The sequence below is a fragment of the Adiantum capillus-veneris genome, chromosome 12 (genome assembly GCF_014529385.1).
Source record: "Adiantum capillus-veneris isolate H3 chromosome 12, ASM1452938v2, whole genome shotgun sequence".
Classification (NCBI taxonomy): Eukaryota; Viridiplantae; Streptophyta; class Polypodiopsida; order Polypodiales; family Pteridaceae; genus Adiantum; species Adiantum capillus-veneris.
Window position 1 is genome coordinate 49,252,615 of NC_140942.1, and position 24,642 is coordinate 49,277,256.

A 24,642-nucleotide genomic window follows, 5' to 3' on the forward strand; every position below is an offset into this window, starting at 1 on the left:
CACTTACTGATTTCGGTTGAAGAAACTTGTAGATTTTACTGTTGTCCATCATTGCATCTATCACTATGAATGTGATATAAAAGATTGGTTGCTCTTCCTCCTGTGTAAAGTTGATGTATCTGCTACGATCTTCAAGAGCTTGTATGAGAAAATTCTTGAACTGTAGCTCATAAAATTCATTCAACCTGGGTAGGCTCATCAACAAGTAAACAATTCTATGACCTTCATGATTTAGGAAAGCTTGATCCATGCTTCCAGCTGCTATTGGAAGATATTGCAAATAGTTTACCACATAAGTAGATAATAGACAAAGGTTTCTATTGCTTCCAATACATTGGAAGAGAATAGATTTTGGTACTGATTGATGAAATATCCACATGTAGCAATCAACAAGTTTTTCATCTATGATGAAGACTAGAAGCATCACAATGTGCGACCTCCATACACCAAAGAACCAAATGAAGAATATTTGGAAACATCCGTTTATCACCAAGTATTCATGTCCTCTTCCGCTTAAGAAGGTATGGTGTCCCCGATGAAAGGTATATGTGAAGAGAGGAGAAGTTGACCTTGAAGAGGTGAAACCCAATATGAAGATGATTGGGGCTTCAAAAGCTTGGATTTCCTTGCTAAGAGATTGTCCCATGAATGAAGAGCCACCCACTAAAACACCATTGGAGAGAATGATACCCTTCTGATAGTTTCCTTTTATGATTTTATCTTTTACTACTCTCCCATGTTCTTCATCCCCTTCTAAGCCCCCCCTTTGGCAAGGTTGTAACTCCTCACATCGTACCACTTCAAAGGTTGATGGATTACTGTTTGATTTTGTGAAACATTTGGCTTCTTGCATGATAGGTTCCTCCATGCTTAACATACATGGGTCATACCAATGCTTTTCAACATCCTCAAACACTTCTTCAAGATTATCCTCACATGGATTCAACTCACACTCTTCTACTTTGTTTTGGAGTTGGCATTCCATGTACACAATCATCTCTTTATGATCAATGTGGTCTATGATCTCTCCACCTATGATTTCATCTTCTTCTTCACTCTCTTCTTTTAGATAAGATACACTCTCAGAACATTCCATAAGATCAAGGTTACCTTCAAGGTCTTCATTCTCCATAGAGTCATGTTGCACAAAAGCTTCGTCTACTCGGACTAGAAATTGATCCTCCGCCAAAAGGTTGGATGTATCCATTATTGAAACATCAATGCCATTTGAGATATCTTGTGTCGATTTTTACTTGCTTGTGATAAAGGTAGAAGAAAGAGATTCCACATTTGAATCTTGGCCACACACTTTAGCACTTGAATAATCAGTTGGCATGTAAGTAACTTCTTCAACATTTGTCGGAGTAGAAGGAGACAAGTATGGCAAAGGAGATGACTCCTTGATAGAAACACTTTCATGATGGTTGGTTCTTCCAGCATGATGGAAACCATTTTTGATGTAGAAGTACTTGTGAAACTTCCTTCGGGCAATAGTGACCGCTTCTTCAAAGGTAGAGGGTCCACTACAAGTAACCTTAGTCTTTAGGAAAGGAGACAAACCCGAAATAAATTGATCCATTTTTACATAATCTGGAAATGTAGAACTAAATCCACATCCTTCCCATTGACGAGAAAAAATATCCTCATAAGCATAGTAGTCTTCACCATGTTGTTGAAGTCTCCGTAGTGAAGCCCATGCTTTCTCCGTTGTTGGAACTTTAGAGAATCTGGCCTTCAAAGATTTGGAAATTTGGGTATATCCATCTTCAATCTGAGAAGACATACTCCAAAACCATTGCTCAGCGTTGCCTCTAAGGCATAGCAATAGAAAATCCCCTTTTTCAATGTCATCCCTTTTACCAAGGATATGACAAACCATTCTAAAATCAGCAAGAAAATCATCAACATCTTCTTCTGGATTTCCGAAGAAGATTGGGATATCATCAAAGGTATAGCGTGTCATAGTCTCTCAATGCTAGAACCACACAAAGATTAGTTCCAAACAATCATCAACTAACTACACAAAGTTTTGAAAGGTCTTTTAACATGAATTCTAAACTTTTATGTGAAAATGTTTTTTTCCTTTCTTATGTTATGCATAATCCGAACCATATTCTAGATCAATTTTTGTTTCCTTGAAATTAAACTCGGTCTGTTTTCATGATTCATAAAATCTACTTGATTATGCTGAAATTCAAGCATTCATGCAATACAACAACACTAAGCACACAATCGCTCCTCCATGGGGGCACCAAAATTGAGGCGGTCCGGGGCGGGCAACAAGAAGAGCAACCTCTAGACACCCTTCAAGGCTCCCGTGCTGCTCAATGGGGCTGGGGCACAACACAACACAAACCAAAACAACAAACCCACAGCCAAATTCCAACTACACAAGGGGCACCACCTAGTTTAAGAGCGAACTAGGACGCAAAAGAGGAGAATCGTTAGAGCAACCCACAAACAAGCAATGAATTTACACTAACCCTAACACCAATGGAACACTCTCACACACTAAAACACGAGAGAGAGAGAGAGAGAGAGAGAGAGAGAGAGAGAGAGAGAGAGAGAGAGAGAGAGAGAGAGAGATGGTGTACAACTTAGCTTCAACTTTATATTTTGCACAAAAAGGAACTTAGAGCTTGCGGAATCAAGTGACAAGATTTGGTTATAGCATCACTAGCACATTGTCTTAGGGTTATGGGAGCCCTCTCACCATCCACCCTCTTACAATGGTAGTCAAACAATAGCCAATGAATCACAAGCAACAAAACAACAACCTTCAATGAAACAAGTCACCTTATGAAGCTGAATGAGTTTGCCAAGCCAAATTGGAGGAGAAGCATGAGCCTTTGGACATGAATTGCACCCAAAACTACCAATTCATTGATGTTGGGGTAGATACAACAATGGTAGGAAGAATATCTTCTACTCGCACTCACTCAAACTAGCTCAAGCTTTTCTATGCACCAAAGTGATGGTGTATAGAAAGCTTACTCTCTCTTTACAACCAAGATAGAACTGGCGTGTGCTACGCTCAATCTAGTGTGCAAAGGTATAGTGATGTCTTTTACAAGGAGGAATGGGTTCTATTTATAGGTTTTAAAAGCCTTGATTAGGATTAAGCCTAATCAATTTTATTAGGAAAGATCAAGGATTATGAATTTTTATGAATTTCAAATGAGAATGGGGTCTCTCTTTTCTCTTGAGTCACATGGATGTGGGCTCAAGTAAGAGAATTATTGATGTGGTGAAAGGAGAGAAACTTCCATGGGAGTGAGTGAATTTGTTTTACTTGTGCGGTTGCCTACTCCATATGTTGATAGTGTGGGTGCATTTTTACAAGAGAAGTTAGTTGTTAGTGGTAATAATCACTAGTATTGTTAGTGATATATTTACAATGGGTAGGATGAGTTGATTTGATGAAGGAAGAGGGGTGAATTAAAAGAGAATCATTGAGATGGTGAAGCTTTGAAGAAGCTTGAACTCACCCTTGTGTAGATTGTGAAAAAAATGACCGCTGGTCTTCTTCTTCTTCTTCGCTTCTTTACGCCGCCGCCACGGTTGACCACCATGATGAAAAGAGGATTTGTTGATGAAAAATCCTCGATTTGCAGAAGTTATCATGGTTAAGATGCTGAATTTTAGATATTTTTAGGAGAGGTAAATGAAATTGTAACATAGAAGCAATAGAGAGAGACATGGAGAGGGTGTATGTATGTAGAGGTTCATAAAAGAACTATAGGGATGAGAGAGAAAGGTAATGGTGAAGAGGGTGGGAGAAGCCATGGAAATTGCAGGTTTGAGTGAGGGAAGGAGAGGGAGGGATGTGTAAGAGTGAGTAGGTGTGTGGAAGGGTGAGAGAAGACTAAGGGCTACTTGTGAGAAAAGTGGGCAGACTGGGGTCCACTCAAAAAATTATATCTCACCGCTGGTAGCTCCAAAAATCATGAAAAAATTTGAGGTGATTACTCAAAGCGTGGGCTAAATTTTCTCTTTTGACCACCGCTCCAAATTCGGAGTGGATATAGGTGCCAAAATTCTCACCAAAAAGCCTGTTTTTATGCCTGCAAAAGTCTTTTAGTGGCCCCCTCCTTTGTTGAATTTGTACAATGCATCCAAGAGTGAGCCCCTCCTTTGTCATATTATAATACAAAGCATCCAAGTTGCCCTTGACCCATGCATGGAGGAGGATTATTGGTGAATAAAGAAATATATACATGGTGGGACTAGTGTATGGACTATTCATGGACTTTAGCTCAATGAGCACACGGTGTTAGAATAATGAGTAAAAATAATAATAAAAATATGGAGGAGTTATAGATATGGAAAGATATTGGAATCATATGATATGGTCCCTCCTTGAATTATTTTGGGTGAAAGAGGAAAAGATATGCAAGTAAATAATATAATAAACGTAACCAATGAGTAGAAATCAATTTTTTGTTTTCACGAGGGTGAGGGTGAAAATGTGGGAGTGATTTGTATAAAAGAAAAATATAAGGTTAGAGTATGTACATATTGGCAAAAAATATAATTATGGTGTAAGAGGATGAAAGAAGGTGTACATAGGTTTAATAAAACACACACCTAAGTAGAAATATTTAAATAAAATACCAAAATAAGTATAAAAAATCCCTATATCTAGGCCATATATACAATGAAATATTTACACACAAAGAGGCCATAATATACTTTTATTTTTTTTATTTTTTTATTTTTTTGGCTCAACTAGCCTAGTGACTAGCTAGCTGAGGGTTTTTAAGAAGATAAGGGAAAAGCCCCCTAACTCACACATGCCTATGTACAGTGAAATGGTAGGGATAGCCATAGTGTTTGGGTGAATTTGGTAGGGTGGAGTAACTTACTATGGCAATTATGGAGAGCCGAAAAATGGCTATCATTATGATGTAATTTTTCACTTTTGTTAATCAATCTGAACATCCATAGCCCTAAGCCTTTGTAATTATTTTATCTTTGGAATTAACTTGTAAACCATTATGTGATTATGAGCTAGAAAGAGTGGGGCTAAATGCTTCCAAATTGTATCAATGGAATCCTAAGCTGCAAAAGCTAAGGTATAAAATCCATTTTATGTAAAACCTAAAGGAGACTTTTGGATAAGAAGGGGTACAATTGTTTCTCAGAACACTGTGTACTCTCCTACTTTCTTCTCAAGATCATAACTCCCTTGTAAAGTGTTTGTTTGAAGTGTCGTTTGGTTCATTGCACTCACATGTGAAAGCTCTTTGCGACTTTGTGTTTCTCTCATGGTAAAACTATGTTTTTGTTGTTGCTCACCCACTCCTTAATCTGACCGAACACAGAAACAACAAACAATTCCACACATCGAACAAGACATCAAGTGCATCCATGGAATCACATAACCACTGCAACAGTTGAAGCCATGCGCAGTAGGCCACACAAAGCAGTTGTGCCTCCATCCGAGCATAGCATACATCCAACATTCCTGCCCTCGGCCAACAAAGGATACCATGTCATCACAACTTGAACAGCTCAGACAACGTCCACTCCTCAAACTCCTTCTTGCCCCATGAAATGGTGCCCAGGCAAATAAATTTCTCTTCAGCTCAAAGAGGAGTCCACCGCCTAGCCCCAAAGCAAGAGGATCCGACGCCTCTGCAGGACCGAGCAAGGAACGTCATGCGCCTCACTCCGGAAGTAGCCATCTGTAGCGCAAATCTCCGCCATGCAGAGGAAGATCCGCCATCACCCCATTCCTTTCCAAAGCCCTCATCCCCTCGAGTCCTTGGGAGGATCTTGTTCTTGCAAAAAACAAATGAAAAATATTAAAAAAATCAAGTCCCAAGTCAATGAAGAGAGAACACTTCTAATGTGCTGTTTAAACGAAGAACTTTGAAGAATCAAAGTGTAGCAGGACTAGAGAGTTGCAACTACTTTGTTGTGCTTTTATCTACAAATCTAGGTGTTGAGCAATGCAAATTTTGATGGAAACACTCTTGTGATGCTTGCCCATGTCTGCTAGTTCCAGAATCCAGCGACCTCTTCGCTCCTCCTCTAATGGCCTACCCTCTTGCACATGTGTGACTAGAAGTTTTTGCGAGTGAGAAATCAACAAGCAGTTGAATTTGGGCACAAATATTTTTAAGGCAATGAGGAGATTGAGTTTGAACCTTAAGGCAACAAGTCACAAAAATGAATGGAGTTGGGGAAAGGATCAAACATCGCTTGAGGATTCAAAAGACAATAGCTTTTGGCACTTTAAGGTTTTTTTATTCCAAGGGTTCCTTATTGTTTGTGTAAAGTTTTGAGTTGTGGGTCTACACATTTATTTGTGTGTGTGTGTGTGTGTGTGTGTGTGTGTGTGTGTGTGTGTGTGTGTGTGTGAGAGAGAGAGAGAGAGAGAGAGAGAGAGAGAGAGAGAGAAAGAGAGATCAATATAGCTATCTCAGAGTTGCAAATATTATCATTGTTTTGTATGGGGAACCGCAATTATCATTTCATATACACCAATACAACATTCTGTATCTAATGGATAATACAATCATTTAAATCAAAAATTTGATCTTTGATCACTACAATATAATATCTTAGTGTTGTATCTCTATGTGCCCATCCTTTGGGATGAACTTCCACTACATCTACATGGAGAAGGATCCAACTGGTACATTGGACGATCTTCTGTTACTGGTGCAGTTTTCGTTGTAATTCCAAGGAAAGAATCTCTTACCTGTCACCATCCAAGAAACACAAGCGTCTCAGAACTGGCAGTACTTGGGAAGACAGGTGTCAACGGCTCCCTCCCCTTGTTATTGGTGTCAAAAGTTACAACAAAAGCTAACACCATAACATAGATCAAATATTAAGTTTAAAGAATGAGTCCTTAATTTACGATAATGTTTTCATCTTTTAATTCCAGAAAAAATCGGACAGCATCTCCTTTGTATTTTGAACTAATTTTCAAAAGTCCAGTCCACTGCCATCTCATGCGAGACCCTCATGTGAGGATTAAGGCTCTATTTAAAAACATTGGAGTATGTTCAAAGTACAGCACTAGCACTAAATTCAAAAGTTATACATCTATTCAATCAAGGAGAGAATGTTTTCAGCCTATCAAGCTCAAAGGTTTACGACATACATTTGTGACAAGTTTGATTAGCTCGGAGAGATAACACATCAGTATTAACCATTAAAAAACCAGACTGAGTAGGTTTCTCGGCAACATAGCCAGATTAACCATCTAAGCTCAATCTTTTCAAACCATTTCTACTAAAATGAAGAAATGCAATATGCAATAAGCCTATATAAATGTATCCCATCAGAAAGTCTAATGTATATTATATATCATAGGGAATCAACCCCAATTTCATAGTTCCCCATACTATGTTCATCGTCATCATTCCCTATACTATGTTCTTTTTAAAGTTACATAGTGTATGTCTTTTTTATTTTTGTAGGAATTTCGACAGCATTTCCTTTGTATCTGCTCAATATTTTTTTTAAAATCTAGTCCCAGCCATCATGTACGATACCCTCACATGAGGTTACTGAAAGAAAGAGTGACAAATCATTTCCAAAAACCATATCCGAACTAGATCAAGTTAATTTATGTATACTTTTTCCTGCAACTCAAAACGTGAGCAAACCAAAATGGTATAATAGGATATGAGTGTGTACGATTGCGAGGCGGGCACAAGAGTGCAAGGGGTGGTTTGGGACAAGGAAAGATAGAATATTGTGTGTGTGTGTGTGTGTGTGTGTGTGTGTGTGTGTGTGTGTGTGTGTGTTTGTGCGCGCGCCTTAACAAAGTCAAAGAAAACACTCTATCCTCATGATCACTAAACTGTTGAGATTACAACCACATAAAAGTTGTCCAGAGTGACTGTCCTATTCCTAGATGATGGTAATCTGAGTTGAACCTGTAAGAGAGCCATAACATGTCAAGCATCACCGCTTAGTACTACGACTCGACTCAGCAAATTGAAGCCCAATGGTGTTATGTAATTGAGAGGGAACCCCAATCCTAAGGCACGACAATCGAGGCAGTGAACATGAAGTGTGAAAGATTTCCAGGATATCCAGCACCTTTATAATAGAAAAACCAGCATTCAGTCGTTCTTTGATCCGATTTTTCACAAGTCCATCATTTGTTACATAAGACAATGTATGCTCATGCAAGCTAATAACATATAACGATCAAGTCAATAACTTATATCCAATGAGAATTTAACTATAGCAACAAAAAATCATGCTAAATTTTTGATGCGATGTATATGGACTGCAGGATCGATAAGCATATTACCTCACATGTAATTTTAAGAAACTTCAATAACTTATCAAACTTTTATTTTAGATTAGAACTTAATTTCAAGCAGAACACCCTGCTAGCCATGTTTTGCATACTAAGTAAGTGCAAGGGCACTTACCTGTTATGATGACGCTGATAGCATAACTAATTATAATGTGGATATCGATCATCTTCCAGTTTGCTGGTCACAATCCTGCCCAGCATGATGCGGTCGAAATATGGAAATATGGCCCGAAGATACTCCACATCAACTATTGCAAGGGAGACCATCGTGCTTGCCAATTTGATGTATGTACTGAGACACATAAGAAGTTGAGAAGGCTGCAAGAGCAAATGGAGCCAAAGAGCCATCATGTTTGCCACAGTATGTCCGCCACATTGCTAATTGATTGTGTTCATGCGCGGTCTGTCCATGATCCTGCGAGGACTGTCCATCATATGCAAGCAGGGCACCAGGGTATGGCGAATAGGAGAAGACATAAAAACACTCTCGTGTGTGTGTGTGTGTGTGTGTGTGTGTTGGAGGAGGCATAGGGATGGGGGATTGCTCCAATCCCTGTTGTGGATCTTGATAGAGCCGATCCTTGTGTGTGTGTGTGCGCGCGCGCGTACATGATAGAGAAAGAGAGACATAGAGCTTGCGCGCTCGTGTGTGTGTGTGTGTGTGTGTGTGTGTGTGTGTGTGTGTGTGTATGAGCCAAAAAAGATAGGTTGCTATCTGCGAGAACCAACCAGCGAGGGCGCTGCAGTTATGCACGCTCAATTGCATGTGTGTGTGTGTGTGTGTGTGTGTGTGTGTGTGTGTGTGTGTGTGTGTGTGTGTGTGTGTGTGTGTGTGTGTGTGTGTGTGTGTGTGTGTGTGTGTGTGTGTGTGTGTGTGTGTGTGTGTGTTTTGACCTACCACGTAAAGTGGTTAGAATTGTACTACTATCCACTTGGTGGATGATCACTGTAATGCCAAATGGGTTTTTAGTTAAAAATAGGCCATGCAAGCTATACCACTAGCTTAGGATGTAATCACTAGATTATGAGTGAGGTAGTGAGGTAGGGTCGATTAGAATCCCAGTCAAGTGTGAGCAAAAATAGTACCCAAAATGCATCTGGTAGAGATTTGGTACCATGAGCAATTAAATGTGGTCTTCATTAAAAGAGAGAATGTGGGCTAGCACCTACCAACCAGAAAAAAATTTTAGTGGTCATTTATTGAGAGTGCCTGATGTCACATAGTTGTCTGATCATGCCCAAGACTAAGTGTTCCCTGCTATTCTTGTATTTTTCTTTGGTTAGGGATAAAAATACGTTATTGATTAGTATAAAGCCTTGTGTATATACAAGGTAGGCATTAAAAAAATAGAACCAAACTCCAATAACCGTCTAGTCACAAACTCCAATATCCGCCCAGTTGAACAATATGGCAAGGTTAGAGTCTATGTATGCCAATTGGGATGCATGCTTGTATGTGAGGGCATTGATGTAACTTTGAGTCAGCCAGTGGGGACTTAGCTAACCCTATTAATGAAAGAGAATCTCCTTCAGATAATTGCTAGTGGTCAAACCAAGACCTTTCCATAGAACATTATGATACTCTCTATGTGTGTTAAGGATACTGTGAGCCAGAGTAAGCTAGGTAAACGCCAAGTCCAAGGTTGCACATAATAGTGTAGCAAGTCAGTAAGTATGACATAATGGGACATTATCTTCTGCCCATGTAGGTGTGTGTGTGTGTGTGTGTGTGTGTGTGTGTGTGTGTGTGTGTGTGTGTGTGTGTGTGTGTGGTCCTCCCCCATCCTAGAGGAGAGATCTACTTGGTGGAGGATGGTCCAGCAAGTGGACCAATCCCCCACCAATTGTAGTAAATGCTTCCTAAAAATTTCCACGTTTTATAGCTCAATCACTTGTACGGTGTTAAAAAGGTTTAGATGCAAGATTACTCATTTGTAATGTGTTGATCAGAACTTATATGTAAGTACACCCAATTTTTGTATGATAAAGGGGTCCTCCAGGGAGAAGAGTGAGGTATTATGAAAACTACATACCTGATATCTCATGATTTTGGTTGATGTCACTTCAAATTTGTGAATTATGTCGTGATGTTGGTTATTATACAGTACTCCGATCCTGCAAGATAAAGGTTACTTGAAAATCCACACCTTCTCGAGGGTGGTCAATGATTACAGTATATGGATTATATGTAAACATGTAGATGCTTGACCAATTTAGGAGTTGAGAGCCCCGACCTATCCCTTTGGATTGGGTGGATCAAGCTAGTAATAATGTAACTTGTATTAAAGAGTAGGCAATCCAATTCTTAGGGTATAAATACCCATATCCTGACAAAAATTGTTTGATTGAAGTCAGGATAAATTGGAGTAGCTATATTATTATCTGATATATTATCTAATTCCAATTGCTAAGTATGGCACTAGTGCGACCAAATACTAGTAGGGAAAAACAGTATGTGTTTAAGCATGAAAAATCCCCTCATAATTGAACCATACTTAGACAATTGTATTAAATAATATATTAAATAACAATATTTCAAAACAAGATGTCATAAACCTCAATTATCATTTCATATACACCAATACAACATTCTGTATCTAATGGATAATACAATCATTTAAATCAAAAATTTGATCTTTGATCACTACAATATAATATCTTAGTGTTGTATCTCTATGTGCCCATCCTTTGGGATGAACTTCCACTACATCTACATGGAGAAGGATCCAGCTGGTACATTGGATGATCTTCTGTTACAGCTGCAGTTTTCGTTGTAATTCCAAGGAAAGAATCTCTTACCTGTCACCATCCAAGAAACACAAGCCTCTCAGAACTGGCATTACTTGGGAAGACAGGTGTCAACGACTTCCTCCCCTTGTTATTGGTGTCAAAAATTACAACAAAAGCTAACACCATAACATAGATCAAATATTAAGTTTAAATAATGAGTCCTTAATTTACAATAATGTTTTCATTTTTTAATTCCAGAAAAAATCGAACAGCATCTCCTTTGTATTTTGAGCTAATTTTCAAAAGTCCAGTCCACTTCCATCTCATGCGAGACCCTCACGTGAGGATTAAGGCTCTATTTAAAAACATTGGAGTATGTTCCAAGTACAGTACTAACACTAAATTCAAAAGTTATACATCTATTCAATCAAGGAGAGAATGTTTTCAGCCTATCAAGCTCAAAGGTTTACGACATACATTTGTAACAAGTTTGATTAGCTCGGAGAGACAACACATCAGTATTAACCATTAAAAAACCAGAATTTACTGAGTAGGCAACATAGCCAGATTAACCATCTAAGCTCAATCTTTTGAAACCATTTCTACTATAAATGAAGAAATGCAATATGCAATAAGCCTGTATGAATGTATCCCATCAAAAAGTCTAATGTATATTATGTATCATAGGGAACCAACCCCAATTTCATAGTTCCCCATACTATGTTCATCGTCATCATTCCCTATACTATGTTCTTTTTAAAGTTACATAGTGTATGTCTTTTTTATTTTTGTAGGAATTTCGACAACATTTCCTTTGTATTTGGTCAATATTTTCAAAAAAATCTAGTCCCAACCATCATGTACGATACCCTCACATGAGGTTACTGAAAGAAAGAGTGACAAATCATTTCCAAAAACCATATCCGAACTAGATCAATTTAATTTATGTAGACTTTTTCCTGCAAGTCAAAACGTGAGCAAACCAAAATGGTACGAGACTGTTGCGGTAGGATATGAGTGCGTACGATTGTGAGGCGGGCACGAGAGTGCAAGGGGTGGTTTGGGACAAGGAAAGATAGAACATCGTGTGTGTATGTGTGAGTGTGTGTGTGTGTGTGTGTGTGTGTGTGTGTGTGTGTGTGTGTGTGTGTGTGTGTGTGTGTGTGTGTGTGTGTGTGTGTGTGAGTATATGTGTGCGCCTTAACAAAGTCAAAGAAAACACTATACCCTCATGATCAATAAACTGTTGAGATTACAACCACGTCAAAGTTGTCCAGAGTGATTGTCCTATTCCCAGATGATGGTAGTCTGAGTTGAACCTGTAAGAGAGCCATAACATGTCAAGCATCACCGCTTAGTACTACGACTCGACTGAGAAAATTGCAACCCAATGGTGTTATGTAATTGAGAAGGAACCCCAATCCTAAGGCACGACAATCGAGGCAGTGAACATGAAGTGTGAAAGATGTCCAGGATATCTAGCACCTTTATAATAGAAAAATCAGCATTCATCCGTTCTTTGATATGATTTTCCACACGTCCATCATTTGTTACATAAGACAATGTATGCTCATGCAAGCCAATAACATATAACTATCAAGTCAATAACTTATATGCAATGAGAACTATAGCAACAAAAAATCATGCTAAATGTCTGATGCGAGGTATATGGATTGCAAGATCGATAAGCATATTACCTCACATGTAATTTTAAACTTCAATAACTTATCAGATTTTTATTTTAGATTAGAACTTAATTTCAAGCAGAACACCCTGCCAGCCATGTTTTGTGAGTAAGTGCAGGGGCACTTACCTATTAGGCTGATGCCGATAGCATAACTGATTATAATGTGGATATCGATCATCTTCCAGTTTGTTGGTCACAATCCTTCCCAGCATGATGCGGTCGAAATATGGCGCGAAGATACTCCACATCAGCTATTGCAAGGGAGACCATCGTGCTTGCCAATTTGATGTATGTACTGAGACACAGAAGAAGTTGCAAAGGCTGCAAGAGCAAATCGAGCCAAAGAGCCATCATGTTTGCCACAATATGTTTGCCACATTGCTAATTGATTGTGTTCATGCGCGGTCTATCCATGATCCTACGAGGACTGTCCATCATATGCAAGCAGGGCACCAGGGTATCGTGAATAGGAAAACACATACACACGCTATCGTTCGTGTGTGTGTGTGTGTGTGTGTGTGTGTGTGTGTGTGTGTGTGTGTGTGTAGCTGTTTTAAATCTTACTTAATAAGACATAATTGAACTTTTACATTCAAAAGACAACTGGCCAAGGATCAATGCACTGATTTGTACAAAAATAACTCAGTATCAGAATTATCTAAGTACAATGATTGTAAGAAAGAGATCATCTTTCAGTAGGGTTGGTAGTAAAAACACTTCCCCGTTCTTCAGTGAATAATTCATAACAGTAATGTTGCTTGCCAAAGAAAAGAAACCCTCCAAGATAAGATAGAGTCCTTACCTGCATCCATCCAAACAAGACAAAAATTCAGTTAGCCTTGGATGTGTTTTACAGGTATCAATGGACCATATCAGTTGTTATCCATGTCCATCTTACAGAATTTAATCACTTTAGACAAGCAAGTTTATTCATTAGTTTTGGTATGTTTTAGCAGTCTTTTATATCACTTTATAGTCTATGGTGAAGTCCATTAGTAGTAATACTACGAGCCATAGCTTAGTAGCTATGTATAAAACCAGCCATATACTTACCTTCAAGATCAGTAGCACCCATGGTATAAAAGGGTATTTTTTAGACAGAGAGATGTGAAATCCGTCTTCTTTTTGTCATCCAACAAAATCACAGATGAGGGTGGTGACAGCCTTAATGTTAAAAACCAATACGACAACCATGTAACCAGTTAAGAGTAGTAAGGCCATACCTCTGCAAAAGTTTAGGAGCTATACCCAAGCCAAAAAACGGCCATATACTTACCTTTATTTCCATCAATCATTATCAATTTTCAAGAATAGTACTGTCCGGCTTTTTTCAACCATATCTTTTTTACAAAGTCAACAGAAACGTGTGAGCTGCTGTATACTTACCTTCACAAAATGTCAGAATATCACGAACTGTTAATGTCCGGCCTGCTATGAGCTCCCCATTTTATGATCAGCCTCAGTGATAATAAGTTTAATCACAAAAAAAAACCAACCATTCAAACGCTTCCAATCAATTAGGTGCCTCTACCTCCTTAGAGAGAAAAAAAACCAACCAGTTATAACAACGAAAAAAAACCAGTCAAGGAAGTTTTTATTTCCGCCAAAATCAGAGTCAAGTGGTCCATTGGTCCTAACCTTTATGTTGCCACCATTTACACAGTCTGGACATCGTATCAATCCCCATTTTTTTAATAAAAAAAACATCCAACTGTAGTATGTGTTTAGGAACGGCCATCAAGCCAACCATCATGTTCACAACCATATACATACACATACTGCCGTATTTGCTTAAGAGGCTTTATGTGGAGATGAAGCCCTTTATAACTTCCTCAGGCTACCCTTATTGCAAAAACAACCACTGTACTACGTTTTCTTATGCATAAGAGACCCAAGGTCTACCATGATGTCAAGGCATAATAAAAATAACCAGTCAGGCTCATAACCTGCAACGAATTACCAGAATCAACAAATCATTCATTTATACTGCATTAGGCTATCTATTCAGTCCTGAGGTCAGGAGATGTTTTAATCCAAGGCAGGGGTACAATATCCCTCGGTTTAACCATATCAAGCTTTGTAAACGATTATCAACAGGAAAAATAGCATCTGTACACAGTCGACAGCAAATCCCCCAAACCTTCACCCAAGTCTCATTAGGTGTCCTTTCAGTTAGAGAATGCTTTGCTACCCTATCTAAGGGTTACGACAGTTGATGCAAAAAAAACAAAACCCACAGTGCGGAAGGAACCTGTTTATGGTATTCTCCTGCACATGGAAAAAACATCCTTTCCTATGTTTATATGTAGTTTAATGAGTTTGACAGTTCCTGGTTACATAAAGTAGCAGAACACCTCATTCATGGCATGGTATTACCTCTATTTCCTTTCATTGCCTGGCTCAAGAGGAGCCAGTCAAATCCCAAAAAAACAGTCGGTCTCTGATAGTAAGTCATAACGAAGGTAAAAAGGAGGGTTAAGGTACCTGAGGAGTTTGAGCTGCATGCTCCATAGCTTTCAAGTAGTAATGACACAGAGCGGGATTAACCACAAAAAAACACTGAATCTCAAGCTAAGTGAGGGCTAAGGAGTGCCCTCACCTTAGAATTTATAGGTTGGTTTGCACACTTCCTGAGCGTCTGAAGTGAAAGAGTAGAGCCGCCCCTTGCTGAGAGCCCCTCAAGTGTCAGAAGCCATTACTGCGTAGGGAAAGAGCGCTAGTACACGGTCCGAGGGTGGAAGGAGCCGCCTTCCCATTGTAATGATAGTTTGAGGATTTTTAAAGAGTCCTTATTATTTTGTCCCATACCAAAGTCGGTGGCACAGTGTAGCAATGAGGGCCCTATTTTGCCAATAGTTGGGGGGGGGGGGGGGGGGGGGGGGGTTGTTTTCTTTTTTATTGAAAAAACCCATATAAGGAGGAAAAAATATATAACTCCATAGTGTTAACCACACTGTGTGTGTGTGTGTGTACCCGCCCTATAACCCAGGCACCACACACAATGGGTCAGTAGTAGGCCCATTGTGTATGGGCCTAGTACCTTAATAGAGGGATAAGACTCTCTTTTTGGAATAACATTCCACGCCAATTGTGCCTAATGAGAGCTTGAGTGATGGTATTACGGATCTGATTGAGATTAAATCCATTAAGGCAGTATTTTTTACTGAGTATTGAAATTTCCTCCCAAGCCTTTGGGAAGGTGAAGAAGAAGAGTGGCAGATTAAGTACAGAAGGCCAATACAAGAGCAGATAGAGGATTTGTAGGCCTATTGCTATTTCTTTTGATGAATTCTATGTGTGGTAATTTAAGAAGATCCTTTTTCCAGATAAATCTCAAGTCATATCCACCTGTAGATGGGGAGTGAAGGGATATTGAAAGGTTAAGAAAGTGGGCTGTTTTGCAGAAACTCCCAAGAGTCGAATCCTCCGGGATAGAAGTAGGCTCAATTTTTAGGCACTAGGGGTATATTTGATCAATCTCTGATGAGAACAATCTGTTGTTGATACTAAGTATGCCATTCATATACCTAAAGGTGTGTTTGAATAGTGGGAGATTTTTCTGGTTAGTTTCCATGTTTTTAAGACACCATTTGTACTCAAAGAAAGCTAAGTAGATGTTACACATAAGTGGTGAGCAAGAGAAACCCATCGGGATTCCAAGACACTGATTATAGCAGCCACCACCTGCTATAATAGTACAGTTGTTTAACAACCAGAAAATGTAGGAGCAAAGTTTTGCTTCATCAAAGTGTAAAGGGTTAATGGATTGAGATGCTAGAATCCATCTCGGTTTCTTGGAAAGAGAGATAAAGAGATGCTTTCTTTTTTGGTAAATGCTAAGTTAATGACCTTGGCTTGTACTTTCTTAAGGCCAAGATCTCCATTAAGTGGGATGTTTTCGTAGCATTGTGTGATATCAGCTGTAAAGATGTGAAAAAGATGTTTTCGTAGCATTGTGTGATATCAGCTGTAAAGATGTGAAAAATATGTTGAGGAAGGTTGAGTGTAACTTCTGTGGCATTTTTTGTAAGCCAGAAGGGATTGCATTGGATATTAAGGAAATCTTTACAATTTTTTGTTTTTCTGCACAGATGATTTCAAATTCTGTGAGAATAAGATCAAGGCAAAGAGTAATATCTTTGGTGATATCTGTGAAGATACAATTAGAGGCATCGATATTCATCTGGATTTTGTGGATTTTATAAGTAGGAAATAGTATTGGTAACTTGGTGTTACTGATAGTGTAGCCTAGCTGTCCTAGATGTTTAGAGATCTTCTTGGAGATATCTTGTGGTGATTTGTTGGTATGATAGAATTCTTTTCCTGCTACTCGTTCCCGTGCAGCTTTCCAAGCGAGTTGTTTACACATTATAGTAGGGTAGTTCGAGCTTTTGTCAAGCCCTACTACTAACCAATTATCTAAGATTAGTTGAAAGTCGACGGCTAACTGAGGTGTAAGCCAAGAATTATTAGAAGAAAGCCACTTTCTAGGAAGTAGAGAAATTTTGTTAAGGAAGCATTCCTTAAGTAACTCCTTTAAGTCCGGTAGGACTGTAATCTCCAGTCGGAGAGTACTGACAAGGTCAGTGAGGCAGCTAAGTAAAGCTGCTAAGGCAAGGTAGGGGTTTTTTGGATAGTTTGGAATGTGATTGAGTCCTTTGGCTAGGAGCTTACGTACTGTAGCATTGCTGATAATGTTGAGGTTCTGAGTACAGACATGGTTCCCACATTCTTTAAAATTTCTACAGAATGAGGAAAAATGAATGCATGTACAATGAGGGATTGTTTCTTGTCTAAGAAAGTCATTGTTAAGAACTAATCCTTTTATAGGATGGTGATATCTCCATCCAATGAGAATGTTGTCAAGTAGTTTATGATTTCCAAAAAATATGTCAAAACACTCACAAAAGAGACTTTTAGGTGGGATCCAATCGAGCAGAATGTTGTGATAAAGACAGTGTATGTAGGTAGCACCAAAATTCGAATCAACTTTGCTGAGAACTTTTCTTCCACGTGGATTGTAGACACCTGCAATATATTTAAGGGTTAGATTTCAGGGAAGTTTCTGATAGCAGGGAATCTGCCTCTTCCTCTAGTGATGCTACGAGACTTTCCTCGATTAGATGAGGAGCTAGGTGTAAAAAAGGAAGTAAAGGAGTTGGGAGTAGCTAAAGAGTTAGCTCTTTTAAAAGCAGGAGATTCATCCTCTTCAATACATGGTTTTAGCAGATTAGTGATGTATTTGACTCCTTTGTAGTTCGCATATGTGGTGAGGTAAAGACCGGGTTCCTCAGCTTTTAGTTCTTTCAGAATATCATGCATCAGTCCTCGGAAGATGTTAAAGGCAATTTGAGCAATCACAATCTGCTTGGCCTGTCCACCTAGCCATGAGCAAAGGAGGGATAGATGAAAGTCTACTGGTTTCTCTGGGAATAACAGTTCCAAATGGTTGAGGATTAACCATATAGCATGGTCAAAATGCTCTATTCACACAGGTAGCTTTGGGGTCCAAAAATCTGCAAGCACATTTTACATAGGGGCGGAAGATATTCCAGATAGACTCTGTGTAGAATTCTGGATTACTTTTAACAAACTCCATCCTACCCTTAGTACGTATGTACAATCCAGTATTAGATGGGCATTTAGAGTGATCGATCAGGTGTAGGTTAAAAGGGGCTTTAATCAGTTCACCTTTGTCCAAGAATTGTCCACCCTTTAGAATTTTAAGTTTGCAGTCTTCCGCTGTTGATGCAGGGAGGTTGGCCAAGTATACCCAGGTTTCACTAAGAATTGGAGCCAAGAAGGCTTTGTTTGGTAGAACCCAAAGTTGATGGTCTACTCCGAGAGATTCAATTTCTATCTGTCTTAGTGGTAAGATAGGAAAGACTTTTGAGATTTTAGGGACCATCTCAAGGAGAGTAACATCATTGAGAGAGCAGAGGTTAGATTGAAACTCTTTTACTGCCTCTAGAGCAGCACTACGCCGACAGAAGATGCCACCCGTTGAAGGGATGGCGGGGGTATTTGGGGTACAAATAAATGAGGGATTAAGTCCACAGAGTTTTCTAAGGAAATTTGACAGCTCAGCTCCAGACGAAGAGAACAGGGCAAGCTCTTGTTGATATTGTGAAGCAAGGACAGGAAGTTGGGCAATGTATTGGGAAAGCAGATTAACACCTTCTAGTGGGTCTTTGTCCAAAGATGCTAGAATTTTTACCCAATACTTAAAAGGTAACATATGTAAGAATGAAAGTTTTTTGTCCGAAACTAGAGCAGAATCATAAATAAGTTGTGAAGCATCCAGACTGCTAATACATCTGAGGACCAGAGAAGAGGCCACACAGAGGGGATCCGAGGTGAGTTCCAAACCTTGAGACAGGGCAAGACTCTGCAAAAAAAGTGAGGTCAGGTATATTATTTCTTGCCATAGTATGTGATACATAATTTGGATTTCCTAGCAAGGAAAGGTCTAGTTCTAGCAGCTATGGTATCTTTTGGTGCATGGTCTTTTATGAAGAGCTTGATCTGGTCAAGGATCTTTGCATGATTCTTAGGGTTGTGATTTGTACTCATGCGAGCTATCAATCTATACTTTGAGCAGTCTTGAAACAAAGTTGATATAAAGATTAGCAAAGTGCCTTCAAAGTAAAGTCTTTTTTGGTCCTGCAACCCTTCAACCGGCTGAGTTAGAGACTATGGTAGCCGTGAGCAGGGAACCAGAAGAGAGTCTAAAAAGGGCCACCTAACACCAGCCTACCAATGAAGGATTTAACGACTGTGGGTCCAATTTAGAGCTCAATTTTTATGAGAATTTCCTAGGCCAGCATCCCGGTTTCCCCAAAGAGAGGAGACCCTATGTATAGGATGTGTGTGTAGCTGTTTTAAATCTTACTTAATAAGACATAATTGAACTTTTACGTTCAAAAGACAACTGGCCAAGGATCAATGCACTGATTTGTACAAAAATAACTCTGAAGGAGAACGAGCGGAAGTGCGACACGAGAGAGAGTGCGAGAAGAAGATCACGACGATATGGTGAACTCGCTATACTGTAATGTGTAGAGCATAGTGAGTTCTTATTAGGTTTTAACAAAAGAATATGTGTACATACCTGGCGGCCCGCCCACTTACCTGGGCGACCACATTGGGCTTTATACCCCAACAACCTCCCACTTAAAGTCCAATGTGGTACTTTAAGTGTGAGAGAAGCTACTATACAAGCTAATATACAAGAGATGTAGAGAAGTGATGTACTACCCTACACCTAACTGCTTGCGAAAATGCGCAAAGCTCTCTGAGGGAAGTCCTTTTGTAAGTAGATCAGCAGGATTTTCTGTGGTGTGAACTTTGACAAGCTGAAGTTGCTTATCCTCGAGCATTTCCCTGATGAAATGATACTTCACATCCACATGCTTTGTCTTTGAGTGATAAACTGGATTGCGAGCCAATTGTATAGCACTTTGACTATCACAATATAACACAGGCATCTCTTCTTTGATTCCCAAGTCTGTTACTAGTCGATTAAGCCAAATTGATTCTTTGCATGCCTTTGATGCTGCAACATATTCAGCCTCTGTAGTAGACTGAGTAACACAATCTTGTAATCTAGAACGCCATGATACTGCTCCACCAGCCAATGTAAAGACATACCCTGACGTAGACCTTCGGTTGTCTAAGTCACCTGCATAATCTGAGTCTGTAAAACCCTTTACACTTAGCTCCTGACTCCCATAGCATATACGCATACTCTTTGTAGCTTTCAGGTATCTCAATATTCCTTTCACTGCCTCCCAATGTTTCTTGCCTGGGTTTGACATGTATCGACTTACTACTCCCACTGCAAATGCAATGTCTGGGCGAGTAGCAATCCTTGCATACATCAAACTACCCACTGCAGACGCATATGGAATCTTATCCATTTCAGCCTGTTCTTCCTCAGACACAGGACAATCTTGTTTGCTAAGTTTCACATATGGTGGCAATGGAACACTCAGTGCCTTTCCCTTCTCCATATTGAAACGTTGCAAAACCTTGTCAATATACTCTGTTTGAGATAACCAAATCAACTTCTTTGATCTGTCTCTCTCAATGCGCATACCAAGTATATGACTTGCCTCACCCATGTCTTTCATGTCAAACGATTTTTCCATCTTTGACTTCAAAGCTGAAATTTCTTCCAAGTGCTTGCCAGCAATTAACATGTCATCCACATACAAAATAAGGATCAGCCAACTACAATCCTTAGCCTTCTTTGTATATAGACAGTGATCGAACTCACTACGTTTGTAGCCTTGAGAAAGCATAAACTTGTGGAATTTATGGTACCATGCCCTCGGTGATTGTTTTAAGCCATAAAGACTCTTTAACAACTGGCATACCCAATCTTCCTTGCCTTTCTCAACAAACCCTTCTGGATGGTGCATGTAAATTTCCACATCTAAATCACCATGCAAGAATGTTGTCTTGACATCCATTTGGTGCAACACCAAATCTAATATGGCAACCAATGCAAGAAAGCATCTCAATGTAGTCATCTTGACTACCGGAGAGAAGACTTCATCAAAGTCAATGCCTTGTTCTTGCTTAAATCCCTTGGCAACAAGCCTTGCTTTGTACTTTGGCTGACTATCATGAGCGGTGATCTTATACCTGTAAACCCATTTACAAGGTAGAGCCAACTTTTTGCCCTGTGCTAATTTAACTAGCTTCCATGTCTTGTTTTTATGCAGAGCTATCATCTCTGACTGCATGGCCAATTGCCAATTCCCGGAGTCCTTCATTTGCATTGCTTCCTTGTAACATGAAGGCTCATTGCAATCAGTCAACATGACATAGTTCATAGATGGAACAAACCTATCAGGAGGTCGCGTCATATGTCCAGATCTACGCACAATAGGTGGCTCATGCTCAGCCACAACCTGTGGTTCCACTCTATCCTGTCCTTGCTCCTCTTGAGCCCTGACATTTTGTCTTGTACGTGCAGGTCCATCTTCTTGGAAGACAACTCTTCTAATCTCCTCAACCCTCTCTGGTTTAGAATGATATTTGGATTCATTAAAGTGAACATCATTGCTACGGACAACCTTTCTGGATTCGGGATCCCAAAGTCTGTACCCCATCTCACCAGAATTACCATAGCCTAGAAAGATGCACTTTCTACTCTTTGGCTCAAGTTTGTTCCTAAATTCCTTTGGAACGTGAGTATATGCCTCACAGCCAAAGACTCTGAGATGCTTGTATGAGGGCATTTTGCCTGACCATACCATCTCTGGCACTGAATCCTTCTGCAAAACCTTGCTAGCAGATCTATTTACAAGATGAACAGCTGTTGATACAGCTTCAGCCCAAAACCCATTTGGCAGTTGTGCATTAGACAACATACTTCTGACCTTCTCTTGTATGGTCCTATTTATCCTCTCAGCAACACCATTTTGAGGAGGATTGTAAGGAGCAGTAAGTTCACGTTTTATACCTTTTGACTCACAAAAGTCCTGAAAGGCCTTTGAAACTTACTCTCCACCATTGTCAGTGCGTAAGCATTTAAGCTTCTTGCCACTCTGATTCTCCACAAGTGTCACAAACGTTTTGAAAACACTCAACGCTTCATCCTTGTGCTTGAGAAAGTAAACCCATACTTTCCTCGAGTGATCATCTATAAATGTCATGAAGTAAGAAGCTCCCCCTAGAGATAGCTTAGGCATAGGTCCACACAAATCACTATGAACAAGTGCCAACTGTGTATCTCTTCTACTGCCTCTATGCTTATGTGGCTGCAGTGTTTGCTTACCATACAGACAATGTTCACAGAATTCAAAATCATTAAATGAAAATCCAGGCAAATAACCAGAACGAGACAAGATTTCCATTCCCTTCTTGGACATATGTCCTAACCGGCTATGCCACAAAGAAACGTTCGGCTGCTCGGTTACATTGATTACATTTTTAGAGACATTTGATACATAAATAATGTAAAGTCCTCCAGACTTTACTCCATGTGCTACTGTCATAGAACCCTTGGATATCTTCCACATGTTCTGTCCAAAAGTGGTGACGTAGCCAGCATCATCATGTAAACCTGTGCTGATCAAGCTCTTTGTAATTGCGGGAACATGTCTCACATTCTTCAGCGTGAAAGAATAGCCATTCTGAAACTTCAATTGAACATCTCCAACACCTAAGATCTCACATGTCTGCCCATTGCCTAGCCGAACATGATCTTTAGTGGTCACATAAGAGGTAAACCACTCTTTGTTTGGAGACACATGAAGTGATGCCCCTGAGTCTATAATCCAGTCACTCAGTGCATTTCCATCAGATGCTGTAAGAAGAGCTGGGTCCATTGTATTCTTCAAGAAGTAGATGTCTCCTAACACTAGACTGTCATCCTCTGCAATAGTGTTTGTCACATTTATTTCTTGAATCTTCACTGAGGACTTGTTCTTCTCACTATGGTCTTCAGCTTTCTCTTTGCCTTTTTCTGCTTTCCATTCTCTGCAGTCTCTTTTCATGTGACCCTTCTTTCCACAATGGTAGCATTCTATGTCACTCTTGCCTTTAGCACTGCGGGACTTGCTACGAGACTGATTCTTCTTTCCACCTTTGTACTTTTCTTTGGTCCTTCCCCTGACAACTAAGGCTGTTCCTTTGCCTTTGTCCATTGTCTTTCTATTGGTTTCTTCAGTAAGCAGACTTCCTTCTACACCTGCTATGTTCAAACCATCAGGAGGTGCAGAATTACTCAAAGCTGTGCGAAAAGTGTCCCAACTTTCCGGCAATGTGATCAACAGGAACATAGCTCTAACAGGTTTATCAAACTTGACACCTTGAGCTGACAACTGACTATAGATTGTGTTGAATTCATTCAGATGATTGGACATAGGTGTCCCTTCTTTCATCTTCAAGTCAACAAGCTTCTTAAGCCAGTATACCTGTGAAGCTGCACTCTGCTTCTCATAAAGATCACTCAGCTTTAACCATGCTTGATAAGCCGACATCTCGTCTGCTACATTGAAGTAAACGCTTTCTGCCAAAGTCAGCATAATGGTAGAAAGTGCCAATTCATCCATTTCGCTCCATTCATCTTCGTCCATATCTTCTGGTTTTATCCCCTTGAGCTTTATAGGTTTTATCTGCTTCTTTTGTACCAACACGTGCCAAATATGCTTCTTCCACAATGGGAAATTGGTTCCATCCAGCTTCTTGATATTGTAAAGAGCAGTGTCCTGTGATCCAGCCATAGCTACGCTTCACAGTAGTTTACTTTCCTGGGAAAAGTTCGGCAGAGTTTCCCCTGTAAATTGACCTCTGAACCAATATCAACCTGTCAAATGAACCAAGAAAGCTTCAGATTCTGCATAAATTTCGGCAGAGTCTCCTTTGTAAAATGGCTCTGATGTACTAAAAACAGACCAAAAAACAACTCAAAAAACACTGTCTCTCTGACACTGTCAGCTGCGGGTAAACCTGTCCTGCACCTGTACTGTCTCTCACTGTCCTGTCACTGTCCTGTAAGCATAGACTGCGACAATGCCTCAACGGAAGTAAAGCAAAGATGCAATCCCAACTGTCTAACTCACAGTCAATACATCCTAGCTGCCTATCTAAGGGTGCTCGAGGGATCGCTCCAGGACCTGTACCACCGAAAGGATCTCAACATTCAAGAATCCCCCAGCTCAACAAAATCTCACTCGACCCTCAACAAAGGCTGCAGTAAATATGACAGTACATAGACTTCCCACAAAGTCATACATCCACAAATTTCCCACTGTATGTTGTAACCGCTGCGGCGGTTGTTTGCTGCGTGACTCACAGCCTGCAAACCCTCAACATACATACATCATCTATGACAATACATCCCATGTGGAAGTACCTGCAATGTCGGGATGAAATCTGGAATATCAAGCAGCAAACACAAGCTACCTGATGAACTAGTGGA